Below are 20237 nucleotides of genomic sequence, written 5' to 3'. Positions count from 1 at the left end.
GGAGCCTCCAGCCAGGGCTGACAACCGGCCTTCTCCCGCTCCCAGCCCAGATGTGCTGGAGGAGACGCACCGGAACCTCAAACCCAGAGCTTCATGTCAGTGTCCCGTCCACATGCTCCGAACGCTGTGAGAAAGCTCTGATCGCGGAAACTTGACCAAAGGCAAAGAAGACAAAATCTCCTCCCTAAATTGATATTAGGTTTGGTTATGATAAACAGAAAGGCCAAAAATTACAGTAGCTCAAGAGAGATCAACATTTATTCCTCTTACATAAAAAAAACTCAGATCGAGGCGTCAGGGACTCTGGCATGCCTTTCTGCTCAGCCTTCCTCAACTCTCTCTTGGTCAAAGATGGTTGCTTGAGAACCGGCCATCATGTCTGCCATTCCAGCAAGCTGGAAGTGGTACAAGTGGCAAAGAAAGGCTCACCCCTCCCTTTACATCACTTCCATGAAGTGCCACATGACACTTCTGCCGTGATCCTATTGCCACGTCTAGCCACCTGGGAGGCTGGCAGATGCAGTCTGCTCATGCACCCAGCTGCGTAATTCTCTGTAAGGATGGGAGGAAGAACGGGTCACGGGGACACAGCCGCCTCTGCCGCTTCTGCAGCTCAGGTGGGCTCTGAGCCCTTTTAAGCCTTTGTGAGTTTCCCTGCCATCATTCCTGAGCCATTACCCGATCTATTCTCCTTGTTGTGGCCAGGCCCCTGCTGTGCTCCTGCTGTGCTCACGGGATCAAAGGAAAGGGTCCTGAGCCCCAGGTGGCCCAGACAGTGGAGCAGGTGCCTGGGTCAGCAGGTGGCGGCAGTGGTAATTAGTGAGGGATTCCCAGGGCAAAGGGCTCACGGCCTGGTCACCCCCCATGCAAGCCGGGTCTCTCTCCAGAGCTGCCCTATGAGACAGGCATTTTTCCTTGGGGCACATACTTCCTTCTGAAGCCCCCACCCTGCCACTAACAGCTGTTTGTGCAGCAGGAAAACCCCAGGCCTTGGAGCCAGACAGATGTGGATTTGGATTCCAGCTATGTCACTTACTTGCTGTGTGACCTTTGGGGCTTCTTTTTCTGTAAGCAATGGAGGGGTGTTAGGAGTAGCAGGTGGACAGCAAATCCACCTGGTCATTCCCGCACTTATGGAGCACCTATTGTGTGCTAGGTATGTGTCACCAGGGACAGGTGGCAAACAGGATAGAACCCACGCTCGCCTTTGCACCTTGCAGTCCACTAGGGAGGAAAGACGATGTAAACAACTGCAAATGGGAGCATGTTACAGAGGAGCTCCGGATGCCCCAGGACCCCGCCCAGGCCACACCTCGTGGAGGAAGCCACGATCGCTGAGGTCTGAAGAGTGAACGGAGAAGCTCAGGTACCGTGGCAGCCCCTGACCCACCCTCTGCTACTCATGGCCTCGTGGTCCCTCCCACACGGACCACGGTTGTGTGTGACCAACAGTGTGAGTCTCCAAGGGCTGTCGTATCAAAGTGCTGCAAACCGGATGGCTTAAAACAACAGGGAATCTCTGTACTGTTCTCCATAGTGGCTGTGCTAATAGACAGTCCCACCAACAGTGCAGGAGGGCCCCCCTTCTCCCCTCCTCACCAGCATTTGTTATTCTCAGTCTTTTTGATAAGAGCCAGTCTGACTGGGGTGAGATGGTATCTCAACATGGTTTTGATCTGCATTTGCCCGATGATTAGTGATGTTGAGCATTTTTTCATATATTTGTTGGCCATTTGTATGGCCTCCTTTAAGAAATGTCTATTCAGCTCCTTTGCCCATTTTTTAATAGGATTATGTATTTTTTTTTCACTGTAAAGTTGTAATACCACATGTCCTCACTCATAAGTGGGAGCCGAATCCATAAATAATAAAGAGAGAGAGAGAAAGAAACAATAATCACAGCAATATGTTGAACTTTTAGAAGGAGAGAAAAGAACTGTGGTTTCCAGAGGGGGAAGAGGGAGAGGAGGGGGCATGGGGTTAACAAGAAATGGGTCAGCAGGCACAGAGAATGATGACGTGTTGCAATGACGAATAAGCTAACTATCCTGATCTGACCATCACACATTGCACACAAATATTGAGAGTCAACTTTGTACCCCACATATATTTATAATAAATTACCTTTGAAAGAAAAGCAAAAAGAGATTTATTCACTCAAGGCTCTGGATTCAGGAATCTGGGATCAAGGTGTCAGCCGGGTGGGTTCCTTCTGGAGGCTGTTGAGGAGAATCCATTACAGGCCTCTCTCCCAGCTTCTGTGACAGCCAGAACCAGTTGGCGTCCCTTGGCTTGTAAACCCATAGCTCCAGTCTCTGCCTCCATCACCACATGGCCTTTTCCCTGGGTCTCCTGTGTTCCTGTGTCTTCACGTGGCTTTCTTTTTTTTTTTTTTTCCTTTTTGTCTTTTTTTTCGTGACCGGTAACGGGATCGCAACACTCAGTGTCGCGCCCGTACCGCAACCGGCAACGGGATCGCAACCCTTGGTGTCGCGCCCACACCGTGCTCAACCAGTGAGTGGACCGGTCTGTATATGGGATCCGAACCCTCGGTGGGAGCGCTGCCACGCTTCCCAAGCACCACACTCTACCGAGTGCGCCACCGGGCTGGCCCTTCACATGGCTTTCTTATAAGAATGCCAGTTGTTGGATTTAGGGCTCAACCTAATCTAGTATGACCTCATCTTAACTAAACTAATTACATCTCCAAAGACCTTATTTCCAAATAAGTTCCCAGTCTGAGGTTCTGGGTACACCTGAGTTTTGATGGAAAATTTTCAACCCAGTACACAACAGAATATGGCACATCACTTCCAAAATTAGGTTAGAAAAGGCTGTGCCTTCCGTCTTGTCTCTTTCTCTCTGTCTGGGATCACTTGCTCTGGGGAAGGTCAGTTGCCATGTTGTGAGTCCACTTAGGCAGCCTATGGAGAGGTTGACATGGTGAGGGGCTGAGGCCTTGAGCCAAAAACCACAGGAGTGAGCTCAGAACCAGATCCTCCATCCCCAGTCAATCCTCCAGATGAACTGCAGCCCCAGCTGACAGCTTGCCTGCAGCCTCAGGAGCGACCTCGAACCGGCACCACCCAGTTAAGCTGCTCCTGTCGGAGATTCACAGAAACTGTGATAAGTGCTCGTTGGTCTCAGTTGCTAAGTTTTGAGGTAATTTTTTCCTCAGCCATAACGAGCCAGCCCAGATTGGGGCGGGGAGGACTCCAGGCACAGGGAAGAGCCTGATCAAAGGCCCTACACGAGAAGCGTCTGAGAGACGGCCGGTGGGAACGTGTCCTGAGTCGAGGCCAGAGCAGTGGGCTGTGGCCCTGGGGGCTTCCTGACCAGGCTGGCACCAGGCCTCCACAAACAAAGCGGGCAGGCGGCGCTTCTGGGATGAGCTGCACATGGTTCCTCTCCTCCAGCTTCCTCACGCTGCAGGAAGCACCAGCCCTCGCCACAGCACAGGGTGTCCTTATGGCACCTCCCAGCACTGCTTTTTGTTTATGTTGTGTTTTGTATTTTTTTGGGTTTCTCGTTTACAGCCACCAGATGTTGGCTGCTTTTAATTGTGCTGGCTGGCGTTCCTAGAGTTCTGGGGGAGAAATGCTGCCCAGCGTTGCAGAGCATTATAAATGAGTCCATTAGGAGGTGGATTTGCTAAAAGGCTGCCTTCGTTCCACCTGGTCCAAAGCATCGCTCGCATGATCGATGATTCAGAGCCTTCAGACACGTCTTCAACCTTGGCGCATTCTTAATGCCTCAAAAGTTTCCAATTAAAGTCAAATGGCTCTTGGCAAAGTCCGAGGCATTTTTACTAACTAAAATAAATACCTGGGCAGGCTCCACGGTTTATGACTTCTTCACACAGCTGAGGATAAGCAGTGAGGAGGTCGGGCAGCCCAGTGAGCCCACAAAAGCCACCCAGATCACAGTGCCACGTGGAGCTCCCTTGTGCCAGGACTGTGACGCATGGCTCAAGTGCACTTTTGCATCTTCACAGGCACAGGGCATGGCAGAAGGTGATGGGGCCAAGTTACGAGCAGGGAGATGCTGGACTGAGGTCGGGGGCTGCAATCAGCCTCCTGGTCTCAGCTCCAGCCCTGCTGTATGCACTTTCTGAGCCTGTTTCTGTCCAACCTCATAGGGCTGTGGTGAGGATTGGCTGATCAGGTGTATGAGGTCTCTAGAAGGTGCCTGGCACAGGGAGTCCCCGGGGGTGTCCTCCATCCAGGTGATCACCCTCTTTGCTGGTCCCCTTCACACGATGGCTCGCCATGCTCAGAATGTACCAGCCGGATGCCTTCTGTCCATCGTTTTCTCCTTGCCCCTCTTGTTCACCTGGCACAGCCCATTGGTCCCCGGGACACACGTGGGTCTGATGTCAGGAGCAGGCTGGAGTCTTGGAGGAGCAGCAGCTCCTGAGAGCTCAGCGTCTCATTCTGAGAATAAGAGTGACCCTTGCCTTGCAGCATTTATCACAAAACCTCGAAGGCTCGCCTGGACCCCTTGACCAAGAGGTCCCCTCCCCCTCTCCCCGAGCCTCCCCCGGGGACTCTTCCCCACAAGACTCCACCTTTCCCCCGTTCATTGACATGAGGAAGCCACCCTCTTCAAGGGACCATGCCCCCTACCCAAGAAGCAAGGAAGGGTGTCCAGGAGTCTCCTCCAGGGAGCTGGGGAGCTCAGCGCCCCACTCTACCCGGTGGGGGAGGCTGAGTCCTGCGCGGCTGGCATTCCAGGGCACATAGTCAGCGTGTGTGGCTGGAACTGAGAGCAGGAAGAGCCCTAGTCCCCCGCCCCGTGACTTTCCCTGTGTGCCTCCTCCTCTGAGAACCTGAGCATCAATGAGTCAAGACCACGTGTAGATGGACGACACATGGAGAAGACCCAGTTTCAAGTGGGGTCTGGGGGAAGTTGCACGACCACCCTGAGCTCAGAATCCTCAACAATGCAACGGCAGTGGTGACGGATTAGAAAGAGGTATCTGTGGCAGGGCTGGGCAGGGCAGGCGGCTGCACCAGGAGGGCCGGGGCCTGAGACCTCAGTTCCCAGTGTCCACGGCCAGTGAACATCAGGATTCAGACTCAGCTGGCAGAGGTGCAGCCTGTTTCCTGTTGTCTGCAAATTGCTCAAGTCGTTGGGACTCTGCCTCCAGGTTCTGAGAGGCCTGGGGAGAACCTGGCATGGGGAGGGGAAGCCCAGCAGACCCTTCTGACTGTCTGTCAGGCAGGGTCCCATCTACACTCACCGCAGGTTCGGGAGGGAGGGCATGTGACCCCACTTAGCAGATGGGAACTCTGAGTTGTGGGGCGGAGGGGAGGGTGGATGCTCCAAGGTCCCTGGTCTAGGGACCTTGGTCTGTGCGGCACTGGCTCTGCACTCTGACAGTCTGGGCAAACTCCAGTGGGCAGAGGTGGTAATGGGGTGCTCGGCCCTGGTGGCAGCTTCACCCCAGTGTTGGCATCTTGGCCCAGTGCGGGAGCCAAGGGCTGCCGGGCTGACCCCAGGATTCAATGGCAGCTCTGCCCCTTGGGTGTGCTGAGGGCTCTTCCAGGAGAGCAGCAGCTGACCACCTCCCATGGGGAGGGTCCCTGGTCACTGACAGCACTGGGGCCAAGCCACATCCTTCCTGTAACCCCCAGCCCAGGGCCTTCCCAGACCTGTGAGATGCTCTGAGGCCCAGACCCTCTGCCCCTCCCCCACCTCTCACAGGTGTGACCTGAGGTTGACCTCCTGCTCCCCCACTTTCCGGAGGCCCCCTGGTCCCACCTTCCCCCGCCCTGCCTTGAAGCCCTGCAGACCCCGACTCCAGGTCCTGTTCCCCACGTGCCCAATAACTCCCTTCCCGGCCCTCCCTCTTTCTGTGCCTCTTCATTTGTGCACGTGGGTGCATTTCTTACTGCTATTTGTGGAGCTGGCACAATGTGCCCTGTGGGGGTCATGGAGCCCCTCCCAGCAGCCAGATCCAGAGCTTGCAGAGCGCCCAGCTGAGCCGTGGTGGCCCATGTCCTCATGTCCACATTCAGCATGGGATCACCCGCTGCGCAGATGGGCACCCTGGGGCACATGACAGCAAGGAGCACAGAGGATCTGACCTATGGAGTCATCGGTATTGCTCTGTACCAGCCCCTGTCCTAGGCTGGGGAACCTCCCTCAGGACTGAGAGCTCCAGGACACCGCCTCTTCCAGGGGACAAGGATCACAGAGTCCCCACTCTAGCCCTCCAGCCTGACACCCCAACCCCCCATCACATACGCTGCCCTGCGTGAGGTAGCCTGGGGCGGGGAGGCTGAATGGAGTAGCTGGACAAGCAGACATCAGGGAAGCCGGGGCTGGGGCTCTCCAGGGCTCAGGCTGCAGGGAGGTGCCTGCACCGCTGACAGTCCCAAAGAATGAAGCTATGGCTCCAGAGAAAGGCTGCGGCCACGGGTATTAGGGAAAGAACAAACATAGAAAATGTCATCTTGTGTCCTCACTGCAGAGCACTGGATGGGATCAGCCAGCAGGGCTGCTCCATCGGGAGCGCCTCCTGCTTCAAGGGGGTGGGGTCTCACCCTGCTCCCCTTAAAAAACCTCCCCTATTTTTCATCCTTCCTTTTTGTGTTTTGATTTGTTTTGAATTATAAAATGCTTAATTGCCTTTTCCCCCCTGGTTACTTGGTGATGTTTGTAAACAATATTCTGACACTTCCGGAAAGTATGAGAAACAGAATGGAGAGTCTGAGGGTTCGAGGGTGGGCAAGGGAAAGAGTGACTCGGACCCTTGTCCCATCGCTGGGCCTCGCCACTTGGAAACCAGCTTGGCATCAGCTGGTAGAGCTACCAGACGCTCACCCCATGCCCTGGCAATTCTGCTCCTGCGCGAGTCCCCACACACGGGCACCAGGAGACAGGCACGAGAATGTTTCCAGGAACCTTGCTCAGCAAAGGAGCGGGGCAGCCCCACGTCCCTTGGCAGGAGAATGGACAAACTGTGTAAATTCACACAATGAAAACAACACAACACTGAGGAGGAATTGACTACAGCTACATACTTAACGCCGTGTGCATCTCAAGAGCATGCTGTTGAGCCAAGAGGCCAGTCACAAAGGAGTAGCTATCACGTGGTTCCATTTATATAAAATCTGAAAATATGCAAAATGTACGCCACATCATTTAGGGATGCGCACGTACACGGTGAGATGAAACCCGGACAAACCAGGGAAGCAGCAACACGGATGCGGGCAGTGGTCACCCCTGGGGGGGAGGAGCCCCCACGGGGGTTTCTGTTTAAGCCGAGCGGTGACCCCCAGGTGCTCCTTTCTTTGTGTTCTTTATACCTTACGCATGTGTTATAAATAATCACTCCTATGTATTCAACGTTATTGAAAAGGATTTCATGATGTCACTTTTCTTCACCCCGGCTCACCCTCCTTCCTGCCAGCAGTCCCCGGCCAGAGAAGACAGCTCCGCTCCTCCTCTGTGCTGCAGCCAGGTCCTCTCTGTCCTGGCCACGAGGAAGACGCCAGGCTGTCATCCTCCACCTCTGCCTCAGAATGAACAAGGGTTTGCGATAAAATATTCTGATTTAAGATTCCCATGATATCATCCCTGTGTCCTCAGTTCGTCCTGAATGTCCCCTCCTCTTTCAGCCTCTCCCCGTGCACTGGGAAAACACACCCAGAGGCTCATGGTTAATACTGAGGACAGCCTGATCCAGACTTCAAGTCCTTTGCCCGGTGTCCTCGGCACAGCCTCTGTCCCAGGGCATGGCCAGCTTCTCCCTCCCCGGGCCCAGGCCCTTCTTCCTAGGGCCTCGTCACCATCAGGCTGGGCTGGGAAGCAGCGCTGCCGCTGGGGCACATGCCTGCGGGTGTTCCCCACAGCACTGGGTGGAAGCTGAGTCTGCCCAGAAATTCAGAGGCTCAGTCCCCCAAGTGACGGGCACCTCTGCCTCCTGCCCACAATCTACAGGTGGCCATTTCCTCATCTCTGCGTGTTATGGGTTGAATTGTGTCTCTCTCCCCAAAAAGTTATGCTGACTTCTGACCCCCAGAACCTCAGGATGTGACGTTTTTTGGAAACAGGGCTGCTGCAGAGGTAAGTAGTGACGATGAGGTCACTCTGGAGTAGGGCAGCCCCCGATCCTGTATGACTGAGTCCTTACAAGAAGAGGAGAGACACAGACGCAGACGCACGGGGGACATAGCTGTGTGACCACAGACGCAGAGAATGAAGTGCTGCAGCCGCAGGCCAAGAAACGCCAAGGATTGCTGGCCACACCAGAAGCTGGAGGAGACAGCAGGGACCCCCCTCTCCAGCCTTCAGAGGGGCTACGGCCCTGCTGACACCAACCTCCAGAATCGTGACAACAAATTTCTATATTTTCAAGCTGCTAAGTTTGTGGTACTTTGTTATGGCAGCTCCAGGAAACTAACACACTGAGTATCTCATCACAGAATAAAGTTAAAACCACCTGAAATTCCATCACCCAGAGGAAAGCGCAGCTTCTGAGGGCCATGCCGCCCTCCGCACAGTCATCGCACCGATTTGTGGCACTAGGTGTGCTTCTCGGGCTGCTCTGCAACCTGCCCTGCCACTCATTGCAGACATATCGCAGACATCCACCCGTGGCTCTACAGTGTGGATTTAAAGGAGCGTGCAGTATTCCACGCATGGACAGAACGGACTTTAACAAAGCTGCTGTTGGTGTATACTAAAGCTGTTTCCCCCCTCCGTCCCTCCCTCCATCTCGGTCTCTCTCTCCCCCCCTCACTCTTGTTCTGGCTTTCAAACCTCCCCGACTCTGAAGAAATGAGAAAACACAGACCTTTCTGATCACAAATGTTTTTAAATGCCTGCTTATTAATGACTGGTGAGTATGTGTGTTGGCGGGAAGAGGGCGATCTTTCTTGTCTTAAATGAGAAAAAGTCATAGGAAAAATGGGCTTTGTGTTGTCAAACATTAGCCTGAGCAGACACCCTCTGAGCGCCCGACTCCAGGGGCTTCCTGAAACCAATTGCATTTTTCCTAAAGAAGTGTGTTTAACGTCAGCACCCTGAGGAGCTTGGCTGAGAAGAGCCCCAAAGGCCAAATATTTACACAGCCAACCCCAGAGCCCCATGGAAATGACCTCATGAACATTGTTTTTAATTCATAAGACATGGTGATGAATAGGAGCTGCAGCCTTTCTAACACTCGTTTCTGGAAGCTTGGGGATTGGGTTCCTGGGCGGGGAGTGACCCAGCCGGTAGGAAAAGGCTTTGGTGTCCGGCAGGACTGGGTTTCAATCCTGGCTCCAACTTCCTTGCCGTTGACCTTCGATAAATCACTGCGGCTTTCTGAGCCTCGGTTTCTTCTATGAAATGTGTGTGGTGAGGATGGAATGTGATAGTGAGTGAGTGGAAACCTCTCTTTGCAGGTGGGTCTCTCATTTGGCAGCGTGGGGCCTCAGTGAGCCGGGCTCCCCTTGTCTGCTCTCGAGGCCTCTGCAGACAGCCCCCATACCCTTCCAGGGGCTAAGTAAGAAAGCCAGGAGCTTCCAGGCAAACAGCGCACCAGCAGGAGATATCACTGGTGCTCTCCTTCATTCTCAGATTTGGCAACCCCATCTAGTGAGTGGCTGACTTGTGACTGTCGCCTGGTTCACTCCCCAGACCCTGCCCATGTCCCCTTGGACCTCACCAGCCTACATCCAACTGCCAGCACCTGCATCTCCACCTGAGGCTCTCTGGCCTCCAGAGGTCCTCCTCAGGACCATCCTTCAACCAATGACGGATGGGAGCTGGTGGACAAACGCTCCAGCTCCCTTGCCCCTTGGGTAAGAGATCTCTGAGGAGCATGTTCGGCAATGGCTCCCAGAGTTCTCCAGTGGGATTAAGCTCAGTTGCCTCTAGTGGTCACTTCCTTGACAACACACCTTCTATTTGTCTGCCCTCCCTTTCCTGCCTCATGTCTCTATTCCTCTTTTGGTGCTTCCTTGAACTACCCTCTCAAATAAGCTACCTGCCCTGTAATACTTGTCCACAAGTTGGCTTCTGGAGGAGCCCAAAGGGGTGTGCTTTCTTCATCTCTGAGTCAACCAAACTGTGATTCCCTTGGCCTGAAACAGCTGGCTTCCCCTTCTCAGCAAATTGCTCTCCATCCTTTCAGTTGCTCCAACCCAAACTCTGGGAATACTTTGGATTCCTTTTTTCCTTGGCTCCCACATTGAATTCATCACCAATCACCAATCTCCTGTTGTCTCTAACATTAAAATATAGCCAGAGACTTTGCGTTCTATAATAATATTTCTGAAAAGCAATTATAAAGGGAAAATTCTGAGAGAAAAAGGAAGCATTGTATGCAGAAGAATAAACATAAGAGAAACAGCAGAGTTCTTGTCAGAATCTGTGCAAGCCAGAAAATAATGGAGAATCATCTTTAAAGCACTGAAAGAAAAACAAAAAACAAAGTAGAATTCAATACCCAGAAAAAAGAACTTTTAAGAAAGGAAGAGATAACAGTAAATGCTGGTGAGGATGTGGAACAACAGGAACTCTCATTCATTGCTGGTGGGAATGCACAATGGTACAGCTACTTTGGAAGATGGTTTGGCAGTTTCTTACAAAGCTAAATGAACTCCTGCAGCACAATCCAGCAATCACTCTCTCAGGTATTTGCCCAAATGAACTAAAAAGCTATGTCCACACAAAATCCTGCACACAAGTTTTTATAGCAGCTTTATTTATATCTGCCAAAAACTAGAAGAAATCAAGATGGCCTTCAATAGGTGAATGGACAAACAAACTGTGGTACACCTAGACAATGGAATATTATTCAGCATTAAAAAGAAATAAGCTATCAAGCCACAAAAATACATGGAGGAAATGTATATACATGTTGCTAAGTGAAAGATGCCAATCTGAAAAGAATGCATGCTGTATTATTCCAAGTATATGACATTCTACAAAAGGCAAAACTATGGAGGTGGTAAAAAGATCAGTAGTAACCAGTCGGGAGGGGGAGGGAGGGAGGGGGAGAGAGAGGGATAAATATAACAGGGGATGTTTAGGCAGTGAAACCCTTGTGTATAATACTGTAATGGTGAATACTTGTCTTTATTCATTTGTCAAAACCCACAGAATGTGCAACACCAAAAGTGAACCCTAATATAATTTAGTTGGTAATAATGTATCAATATTGACTTGTCAATTATAACACATATACCACACTAATGAAAGATGTTAATAATAGCAGAAACTGTGTGTGTTTGGGAGAGGAAGGGGGCATAGGGAAATCTCTGTACTTTCTGCTTAATTTTTCTATAAATCTAACACTTCTCTAAGAAGTATAGTTTAACAATTTAAAAAAATAAAGGCAAAGATTTACAATTTCTGTTCCAACAAGGAAGGAGCTTGGAAGGCATTACTTCTGTCCTCACAACAACAAAAAATGGTGAACAAATTGAAAATCAACAACTCTTCTTAGATCCATCAGAGAATTGAATTCATAGGGCAAAAGGATACCCTAAAAAAAGGGAGAGCCAGGAAGATACATAGAATCATAGCTTACCATGAGCCAAAGCCACCACTGGAGTCAGCAACTATAGAAACACTAGGGGTAATTGACAAATTGCTAGAGACTGAGCATGAACTAGCTTGATAGATAAAAACTTCTTGGAGGTCCATACTTACAGGAAGTTCCCACTTTCATAAGTTTTACTTCCAGGAGCCTTGCCAAGTTCTCAGGGTGAAGATCAGAGAAAATGTTCTTGTGCTTCTGGCAGGGGAAGAGGAAAAGTAATCATTTTGAAATATGGCTAGAGCATTCTGTTCTTAATAAAGTCCTCTGTCACTAATCAGCACCTCCACCAGGCAGAAAATCAATAAGGATATAGTTGAAATTAGGATATAGCTGAACTGAACAGCACCATCAATCAACTGGACCTAATTGACATTGTTATAATGTTTCATATAATGATGACAGAATACACATTCTTCTCAAGCTCACATAAAACATTCATCAAGGTAGAACACATTCTGGACCATAAAAAACACCTCAACACATTTAAAAGAATAGAAATCATACAAAGTATACCCTAGGGCCACAATGGAATTAAACTATAAATCAATGACAGAAATAAAGCTGAAAAATCCATAAGTATTTGAATATTAAACAACATGCTTTTAAATAACACATTTGTCAAGGAACAAGTCTCAAGGGAAATTTTAAAATATTTTGAGCTAAACAAAAATGAAAATAGAACATCAAAATTTGTGGGATGCAGCAAGGACAGTGCTTAGAGGACAATTTATAGCATCATTCTACAAAAGAAGAAATATCTAAAATCAGTCATCTAAACTTCCACCTCCTTGTGAAGAAGGCAAAAGAAGAGCAAATTAAATCCAAAGTAAGCAGAAGAAAAGAAATAATAAATATTAGAGCAGAAATTAATGAAGTTATAAAGAGGAAAATTAACAAAGCCAAAATCTAGTTCTTCAAAAATATCAATAAAGTTGATAAACCTCTAGCCAGGCTAATGAAGAAAAGAAAAGAGAAGACACAAGTTGTTAATATCAGAAATGAAAGAGGGGCCATCACTACTGATGCCAAGGACATTAAAAGGAAAATAAAAGAATACTACAAACAAATCTGTGCACAGAAATTCGACAACTTAGATGAAAGGGACCAATTCCTTGAAAGACAAAAACTACCAAAGTTCACACAAAGAGAAATAGATAATATGAATAGTTTTATATATGCTGAAGTAACTTAATAACTCATAACCTTCCAAAAAGAAAGCACCAAGCCCAGATGGATTCACTCAGGATTTGTACCAAACATTTAAGGAAGAAACTATTCCAACTTGCTATGGAAAAAAGAGAGTTATGAAGCCATGAAAAGAGAGGGAGGAACCTGAATTGCATATTGCTGAGTGAACGAGCCAGTCTGAAAAGGCTATATAATTTGAACTATTTGACATTCTAGAAAACAGCAAAACTTTGAAGACAGTAAAAAGTTCAGTGGTTGCCAGTGGCTGGCAGGGGAGAAGGGAGGAAAGAAGGAATAAAAGGTAGAGCATAAAAAAATTTTAGGGTGGAGAAACTATTCTGTATGATGATGTAATGGTGGATGCATAACATGATGCATTTGTCAAAATCCATAGATCTATACAACACAATGAGCGTATGCAAACTACGGACTTAAGTTAATAATAATATATCCATATTGACTCATCAATTGAAACAATGTATCACACTAATGTAAGATGTTAGTAATAGGGGAAACTATGTAGAGGGAGAAGAGGTTGTACATGGGAACCCTGTGTACTCTCTGCTTAATTTTTCTGTAAACCTAAAACTGCTCTAAAAAATAAAAGTTATTAATTTTTTTGAAGTGAAGGCAAATAAGTCAAAACAATCTTGAAAAAGAAGAACAAAGTCTCACACTTCCTGATTTCAAAACTTACTAGAGAGCTACAGTAATCAAAACATGTGGGACCAGCCTAAAGACATATGTAATAGACCAATGAAACAGAACAGAAAGCTAGAAATAAACTTCTTTCATGTATAATCAAATGATTTTCAACAAGGGCACCAAAACGATTCAATGGGGAAAGAACAGTCTTTTCAATAAATGGTGTTGGAAAAGCTGGATATCTACATGCAAAACAAGGAAACTGAGCCCTTACCTTACATCATATGCAAAATTTAACTCAAAATGGATCAAGACCTAAACATAAGAGCTAAGACTATAAAATGCTTAGAAGTTAAATTCTTAAGTTTAACTTTAAAGTTAAAACTCTTAAAACTTCAGGGAAAATCTTCATGATGTTGGATTTGACAATGATTTCTTGATCTGACACAAAATCACAGGCAGTAAAAGTCAAAAGAGATAAGTTAGACTACATCCAAATAAAAAATTTCTGTGCCTCAAAGGACACAATCGACAGAGTGAAAAGGCAACCTACAAAGTGGGAGACAATATGTACTAGTCACATATCTAATAAGGGGTTAATATCTAGAATATATAATAAAATGCAACTTGACAAAACAAAACAAAAAACCCCAACCCAATTGAAAAATGGGCAAAGGACTTTAATAGACATTTCTCCAAAGAAGATATACAAGTGGCCAACAGACACATAAAAAGATGCTCAACATCACTAAACATTAGGAAATACAAATAAAAACCACAAGGCTACTTTAAAAAAAAACAACAACAACAAAGGAAAATAGCAAGTATCAATGAGGATGTGAAGAACTTGGAACTCTTGATGCGTGCTGGAAATAGTAAACATGTGAGTAAATATATTTAAAAAAAATTTTTTCTCATTTAAAAAACTTTAAAAACAGTAATTGACTTCTAAAGCAAAAATACACAGTGGTGTTTATGCTATATATAGAAGTAACATGAGTGAAAATTGCACAAATGAAGAGTGGGGAGAAATGGAAGTATACTGTTGAAAGGTTCTTACCCAGGGCTGGCCCGGTGGCGCACTGGATAAGTGCGCCGCTTGGGAAGCGCGGCAGCGCTCCCGCCCGAGGGTTTGGATCCCACATACAGACCGGTTCCCGCTCACTGGCTGAGCGAGGCGCGGGAGCAACGCCGAGGGTTGCGATCCCGTTGCCGGTCCCCAGTCCGGTGAGGGGGCGACACTGAGGGTTGCGATCCGTTGCTGGACACGGAAAAAGACAAAAAAAAAAAAAAAAAAAAAAAAAGAAAGAAAGGTTCTTACCCAATAGATGAAGTAGCCCAACATTATTTGAAGGTGACTGTGAAAAGCAAAGTTATATATTATAAACCCTAGAGCAACCACTAGGAAAAGCAAAAACAAAAAAAGAAGTACAACTAATAAGCTATAGCAGATTAAATTTAATTTTAAAAATAACTGTTCAAAAGAAAACAGGAAAAGATGGAAAAAGAATATATTGAATAAATAGAAGATAAATAAAAAATATTTATTTAAATCCAACCATACTGTAAATTTACATTAAATATAAATTGTGTGGCCATCCCCCAAATAGCAGATATTGTCAGATCTGATTTAAAAAGCAAGCCCCAACTATATGTTTTCTACAAGAAACCCATTTAAAATATACACCAATAAATCAAAAGTAAAACGATAAAATATATATATATATACCATGCACAAATAGATAATCTGAATAGCCCTGTATCTATTAACCAGACTGAATTCATAGCTAAAAACCATTTCATTGCCAACATCAACAAATGTTGATTTTTCTGATTAGCTATACCAAATATTTAAGGAAGAAATAACACTGATTCTACACCAACTCTTTCAGAAAATACAGAAAGAGAGAATGGTTCTGTACTCATTTTGGGGGGACAGCATTGCCCTGTTATCAAAACCAAAGACATTAGAAATAAGGAAAACTATAGAGCAATATTCTTCATGAACAAAAGAGTACAAAACAAAACATTAGAAAATCAAATCTAGAAATAAATAAAAATAGATTACAAAGATAAACACAAAATAAAACAAAAAACAAAACAAATGAAAAGATTACATACACATTATGATCAAGTGATTTTGTCCCATGAATGCAAGATTGTTTGGACATTTGAAGTCCAATCAATGTAACTCACTGTATTAATCAAATAAAGAGGTAAACCTTATGATTATTCAATAGAATTTTTAAAAATTTGACAAAAGTCAACACACATTTAAGGTGAAACTCAACAAACTAGGGATAGAAGCGAACTTCTTCAACCTGATAAAAGGCATCTATGAAAAGCTTACAGCCAAGATCCCATTAATGGTGAAAGGTGGAATGCTTCCCTTCTAAGATAATAAGCCAGGCAAGGATTTCTTCTTTCATCACTTCTTTCAGTGGTCCCAGACACTGCAATAATAAAAAGAAAAGAAAAAAAAAAGGCATATAGTTTGAAAGAGAAGTGAAATTGGCTTTATCCACAAACAGCATTGTCATCAATATAGAAAACTGTAAGCAAATTTTTAAAAACTATTATAACATTAGTTTGGAAAGGATACAAAGCTAATGTACAAAGGTTCATTGTATTTCTATATATTTGCAATGAACATTTGGAAATTGAAAATTAAAAATACCCTTTTCAAAAATGTAAAATACTTAGGAATAAATTTAACAAGTTTATGTAAAACTTGTACACTGTAAACTACAAAATATTGCTGAAAGGAATTAAAGAAGACCTAAATAAATGGAAAGATATAGCATGTTCATGAATCAGAAGGCTCAATATTGTTAAGATGTCAATATTCTCAGGAATGCAAGAGTGGTTCAATGTAAGAAAATCAATCACTGCAATATACTACGTTTGTATAATGAAGGAAAAAGCACATGGTCATCTCAGTTGATGCAGAAAATGTATCTGAAAAACCCAACATTTTTTCATGGTAAAAACAATCATAAAACTAGGAATAGAAGGGGACTTTCTCAACATGATAAAGAGCATTTATGAAAAACCCATAGCTAACATCACACTCAAGGTGAGAGACCAAAAGCTTTCTCCAGATCAGGAATAAGATAAAGATGCCTGCTTTCACCATTCTATTGAATATAGCCCTGGAAGATTTAGCTGTAGGAATTAAGCAAGAAAAAGAAATAAAAGGAATGCAAACTGGAAAGGAAGAAGTAAAACTATTGCTATTTGCATATGACCTCATCCTATCTGAAAATTATTCTAAAGAACATACAAAAAAACTGCTAGAGCCAATAACAAATTCAGCAAAGTTTCAGGGTACAAGATCAATGTTCAAAAATCAGCTTTGTTTCTATATATCAGAAGTAAATGATGTGAAAATGAAATTAAGAAAATAATTCCATTTGCAATATCATCCAAAAGGATAAAATACCTAGAATTAAATGTAGCCAAGGATATGAAAGACTTGTACACTGGAAACTACAAATTACTGAAAAAAGCTAAGGAAGATTCAAATAAATGGAAAGACATCCTTTGTTCATGGATTGGAAGATTTAATAGTGTTAAATGTCAATACTATCCAGGGCGATCTACAGATTTAATGCAATCTCTATTAATATTCTGATAGATTTTCTTTTCAGAAATGAATAAAATCAACTCTCAAATTCATGTGGAATTGCAAGGGACCCCCAAAATTCAAAATAATATTGAAAAAGAAAACCAAAATTGAAGGACTCACAATATCTCAATTTTTAAACTTACTACAAAGCTACAGTAATCAACACAGTATGGGGCTGAGCCCGTGGTGCACTCGGGAGAGTGCAGCGCTGGGAGCGCAGCAGCGCTCCCGTCGCGGGTTCGGATCCTATATAGGGATGGCCAGTGCGGTGCGCTCACTGGCTGAGCGTGGTGCGGCCGGTCTCAAAAAGGACAAAACAAACAAACAAACAAACAAAAAAAACCCCACAGTATGGTATTGGCATAAGGAGAGACATAGACCAATGGAATCAAATTAAGGGATCAGAAATAAGCCCACATATCTGTGGTCACTTAATTTTTAATGATGGTGCCAAGACCATTCAAAGGACAAAAGAACAGTCTCTTCAATACATGGTGCTGGGACAACTGGATTTTCACATGCAAAAGAATGAAATTGTGTCCCTATCTTAGCCTACATACAAAAATTAGCTCAAAATGGGTTAATGATGAAAACATAAGAGCTAAAAGCATGGAACTTTTAGAAGAAAATATGGGGGTAAATCTTCATGATCTTGGATGTGGCAAAAGATTCTTAGGTATGACAATGACAGCAAAACATGAGCAACAAAAGAAAAAATAGATAAACTGGACTTTGTTAAAATTAAAAACCTTTGTGCATCAAAAGATATAATATAGGAAGTGTAATAACAGAATGAGATAAAATATTTACAAATCATATATCTGATAAAGGAATTGTATCCAGAATGTTTAAGAACTCTTACAGTTCAATAACTAAGTGACCAGAAATATTTAAAATTGGCAAAGCATTTGAATTGACATTTCTCCAGATAAGACATACAAATGGCCAAAAAGCATATGAAAAGATGCCCAACATCATCAGTTATTAGGGAAATGCAAATTGAAATCACAATGAGACACCACTCTATTATATTCTCTAAAATGACTAAAACGAACAATTAAAAACCTGACAATACCAATCAACTGGAACTCTCATATATTGCTTGTGTGAACGTAAACTTGTATGAACTACTTTGGAAATAATTTTCCAATTTCTTATAAATTTAAACATATACTTAATAGGACCTAACTATTCCATTTTTAGGTATTTACCCAATAGAACTGTGAACAAACGTCCACACAAGGACTTGTACTATAATATTCATATTACTTTTACTTATAGTAGGTACAAAATTGGAAACAACTCAAATTCATTGACTGGTGAGTGGATAAACAAGCCGTGGTCCATTCACACAGTGGAATTCTACTCTGCAACCAAAAGGAATGAAAGACTAAGACATGCAACAACATGGGTGAATCTCAAAAGCATTACGCTGAGTGCAAGAAGCCAGACACAAAAGGCTACAAACTACAAGAGTCCGCCTATGTGAGATTCTGAAAGAGGCAAATCTATAGTGACAAAGAACTGTAGATTCAGTGGTTGCCAGGAAATGGGAGTGAATGAGCACAAATGGGCAGAAGGGAGCATTCTGGGGTGACGGAAATGTTCTATATTATGACTGTGGCGGTGGTGACACAACTGAGTTCATTCATCGAAACTCATAGAACTACACGTTTAAAATGGCTACATTTTATTGATGTAAATTATGTCTCAATAAAGTTAAAATTAAGACCATATCCAGAATTCATGCCTTTAGGACCATCCACTGCCGCCATCCTGGACTCCTGCCCAGATAACTGTGGTCGCCTCTGCCCTGGAGCCCCTGCTGTCCGTTCTTCACACAGCAGCCCAAGGGTCCCTCCACATGCCAGAGTAACCGGATGGAGCCCTATAAACATAAATCATGATTTTCCTGTTTGTTTCCCTACAGCACTTCCTGCTTCCCTTGCACACTCTTCTGTGGCCACCAGGTCTCTGCTACCTCTGATCTCGCCGCCCTCTGCTCTCCCGGCTGTCCCCTGCCCTCCACTTGCTCTGACTTCCAGCCTCTTTACATGCCATCCTCTGGCCACCACTTTCATCCTGGCCTCTGCCCTCACCTCATAGCTCAGCCCAGCTAGTGCCACTCCCAGAACCCTGAAGGTGGCATTTCCCCAGCTTCACCTATTTGTGAAATTTCTTCCTGATTTTTGCCATATCAGCACACTGTTTGTACTCTTATTCTGTGATATTTTATTTAAACGTACTCCATTTTTATTTAAACAAATGTACTTTAAAAAACCCCTAGGATGTGGGGCAAGAGGAAACTGGGTGTGGCTCTAAAAGGGCGATATGAGGGATGCCTGTGGTGATGGAAATGTTCTGTATCTTGACTATATCAACATCAATATTGTGGTTGTGATATTGTACTATAGTTTTGCAAGATGTCATCATTGGGAGAAACTGGTATTATTTCTTACAACTGCATGTGAATCTACCATCTCAAAATAAAAAATTTAACTTGAAAATATGTAGAATTAAAATGCACAACAAGAGTTAGAAGGGGTAAATGGAATTAATGTATTCTGAGGTCCTTGTACTCTCCAGCAATTGGTAAAACAACAAATTTAAATTAGATTTTAATAAAATAGAGTTACATGTTGTAATCTCTATGGTTATGAAAAGAATAATAAATGAAGATATTGTATAACTAAAAAGCTAACAGAGTGAAAAATAGGACAAAATACAGAATAAAGGAAGAAGGCAGAGAAAAAAGGAACACAAAACAGGTGGTACAATAAACAATAGGAGTATTGGATCTAAACCCAAATATATTGATAATTATATCAAATGTAAATGAAATAAATATCCTAATTAAAATATAAAGCTTGCCATACTGTATTAACAAAGCCAAACTCGGGCCGGCCCGGTGGCGCACTGGATAGTGCGCTGCTTGGGAGTGCGGTGGCGCTCCTGCCCGAGGGTTCAGATCCCACATACAGACCGGTTCCCGCTCACTGGCTGAGCAAGGCGCAGGAGCAACACCGAGGGTTGCAATCCCGTTGCCGGTCCCCGGTCCGGTACGGGGGCAACACCGAGGGTTGCGATCCCGTTGCCGGTCCTGGTCCGGTACGGGGGCAACACTGAGGGTTGCAATCCGTTGCCGGACACGGAAAAAGACAAAAAAAAAAAAACCAAAAAAAAACCAAAGCCAAACTCAATGATATGTTGCTTACAAGAAATATGAGGGTACTTCAA

Source organism: Galeopterus variegatus, unplaced genomic scaffold (assembly GCF_000696425.1).
Source record: "Galeopterus variegatus unplaced genomic scaffold, G_variegatus-3.0.2 Scaffold10877, whole genome shotgun sequence".
NCBI classification, from domain to species: domain Eukaryota; kingdom Metazoa; phylum Chordata; class Mammalia; order Dermoptera; family Cynocephalidae; genus Galeopterus; species Galeopterus variegatus.
The sequence above is the reverse complement of the archived record's forward strand: the minus strand, read 5'-3'. Positions refer to the sequence as shown.